The following is a 2,887-nucleotide window of genomic DNA, read 5'->3' as shown; positions in this document are numbered from 1 at the left end:
CCCATAGGCAAGATGGTGAGTGCCACCGATACAGACTCAAAGCACAGAATCTTATATATCTACAGGGCAGCAATTCTAGTAAGTATTAGATATTTTAGGGTGATGACATGAAACCAACACCGCAGTGCCTTCAACTTCATGGTCATGTTGTTTATCTGTTTCTCTGAGCCAGTGTTCGACAGAAGCAACTTACCACATGAGAGTTTTGTTGTTTCTCACTCTTCCAGGTCATCCAGATCAATTTATATGGGCTAAACCATCAAGTGTTGCTGTTGATAATCTCATTGGCACATGGAAGTTTGATAACTCATATCATAGCTCCCCAAGTGTCTGGTTCCATCACATTGGTCATCACAAATGTGGGTATAATAACTCAAATCTGAGGGTATTGTCTTTCTATATAAGTCAGAATGCACACCTGTAATCTTGCACAAACCCTTACAGCACTTAATACTGTGTATTTAAAGGTAAAGGGACTTCACTCAAACTATAAAAAGGTATTTGGCTGTCAATTTCACATGAATGGATTTCTGAGATCAACAATAAATTCTGCTACTTCTTCCAAATCCTACTTTCAAAGTGCTCTGAAGAAAATGGATTGAATTTTACCCTTCCATTTTGGAGTACCCTTTCACAAGGTTCTCATTGTGGTATCATACAATTATTATCACAAAAGGTACAGACATTTATTATCAGATATATGAAACATATTAGAGCCCTTTGAAATCTACTATGACCTTATATTTTTAACTTTATAATGAATATTGACTTTGGCGTTTTAGCATCATACTGTTGTGGAAAATAGCACAAGACATTAAACCTAAGATTGTTCTCACTCCCAGTTGCAAAAGAACAATGCAAATCCTCATAATACAAACTCATACAGAGGCCCCAGGATTTATGATTTACATCACATTCTATGGTTGTCACTATGAGATGTGATGTGATGAACACATCACAGTTTATGTCCTCCATGCTTCCAAACTGTTGCATGTGCTTGGTTAGAATTTGTGGGAAATCTGTGGAATGAAATTCTAAGATCGTCATTATGGGATGTGATGTGATTAACACATGACAGTTTATGTCCTTCATGTTTTCAGGCTTTTGCATGTGCTTGATTAGAATTTGTGGGAAATCCTTGGACTTAATGAAATCACTGTAATTTTAATGAAAATTGAAAATATACCCTTAGATACTTTGATGATTCCTAGAAAATATCAGGATTTGGAGTAAACACTGCCCAACCACATTCTCTCCAACTGCATCCTTCTTTCTTTTTCATTCTCAAATGTATTAATAAGAAAATAAATTCATTAATGATTTTTTTTTGAGGTAGGATCTCACTATAGCCCAGGCTGACCTGGAATTCACTGTAGTCTCAGGGTGGTCTTGAATCCATAGTAACCCACCTAGCTCTGCCTTCATAGTGTTGGGATTAAAGGCATGCCACTCCATACCTTGCCAAATAAACAAATAAGTAAATAAATAAATAAATACAGAAAAACATTTTCAAGTAGGGCTGGAGAGATTGCTGAATGGTTAAGGCACTTCCCTACAAAGCCTAAGGATCCAAGTTTTATTGCCCATTGCCCACATAAATCAAGACTCAGAGGTTAGGGGTTATATCTGGAGTTCACTTGCAATAGTTGGAGGCACTGGAATCCCATTCTCAATCTCTCTCTCTATTCTTCTCTCTGTCTTTCATTCCATTTATCTCAAATGCCTAAATAAAATTATTTTTAATGGTCCAATATACAGCCATATTTTCCAAGTTAGGATGAATGTAAGTTTTTTTTAGACAAAGAAACCAAGTATTTGCATTTTCTGAACATGTCTCCTATGTTGTCATCAAATCTTCATCTGCAAATTAAAATTTTAAAACATTAATATTGAAGCACATGATCTACTCACACAATTACTAACTGACAAATGCAGCAAAGATATTCCAGTAACTCCATCCCAACTTTTGTTTATATCACTGCAATTCTTATGAACCCATCAGTTAAAACGTCTATTTTTAAAAATTTATTTGAGAATGAGAGGAAGAGAGAATATGGGCACTCCAATACTCTAGCCAGTGCAAACAAATTCCAGAAGCATGCCCCACCTTGTGCATTTGTCTTTTGTAGGTACTAGGGAATAGAATCTGGGTACACAGGTATTAAAGGAAAGGACCTTAAATGCTAAGCAGTCTCCTCATCCCAGAAGCTAGGTATTAAATAACCTTAAGTTGAATGTAATGCAGCCAACTTTAGGCTCCTATACCTGCAACTAATAACTGAAACTTAACATCATACCAGTAATAAATGAGTATAATTATTCAGTTTGATATTTTTGTATGTAGAATATCTAGGGTTTGCTGAATTAGAGATACTGTTTTGGTTTGGGATGAAGTAGTTGAAAATAGTATGACAAAAACAAGATACTGTTCATTCAGTAGTACATTTACTAAAGTTGGAATGATACAGATTAGAGTAACATGGCCCCTGCTTAGGGATGGCAAACAAATTCTTGAAGTGCTCCACATTTTATTTATTTATTTATTTATTTTTTATTTGAGACAGAAAGAAAGAGAGAATTGGCATCCTAGGGCCTCCATCACTGCAAACAAACTAGAGACATATTTGCCAGCTCATACATCTGGCTTATTTAGGTCCTGGGGAATTGAAGCAGGTTCCTTTGGCTTTATAGGCAAATATCTTAACCACTAAGCCATCTTTCCAACCCAGTGTTCCATAATTTAAATAAAGAATACTTGGGCAACTCAAATAAGTAGAAGAAAAGGTATTGTTGTCTAATCTTGAAAACATATTTCTTCTCAGTCCCAAAGGTGGTGTACTTCTCAGTGGATTTTGTCTCGATGAATTCTATGATATTAAAACTTGAC

The 2,887-nt window shown here is 35.6% G+C and overlaps 1 non-coding gene across 1 annotated transcript; it reads left to right on the top strand.

Moving 5' to 3' along the window:
• The first annotated feature begins 2,427 nt into the window (after nt 1-2,427).
• LOC123457100 lies at nt 2,428-2,531 on the top strand. The gene has a single exon (XR_006634879.1). It is a non-coding gene; the product is annotated as a U6 spliceosomal RNA (small nuclear RNA).
• Nucleotides 2,532-2,887: the final 356 nt, after the last annotated feature.

This window comes from Jaculus jaculus, chromosome Y (assembly GCF_020740685.1).
Source record: "Jaculus jaculus isolate mJacJac1 chromosome Y, mJacJac1.mat.Y.cur, whole genome shotgun sequence".
Taxonomy (NCBI): Eukaryota; Metazoa; Chordata; class Mammalia; order Rodentia; family Dipodidae; genus Jaculus; species Jaculus jaculus.
Note: the sequence above shows the minus strand (reverse complement) of the source record. Positions and strands in the feature narration are given on the sequence as shown.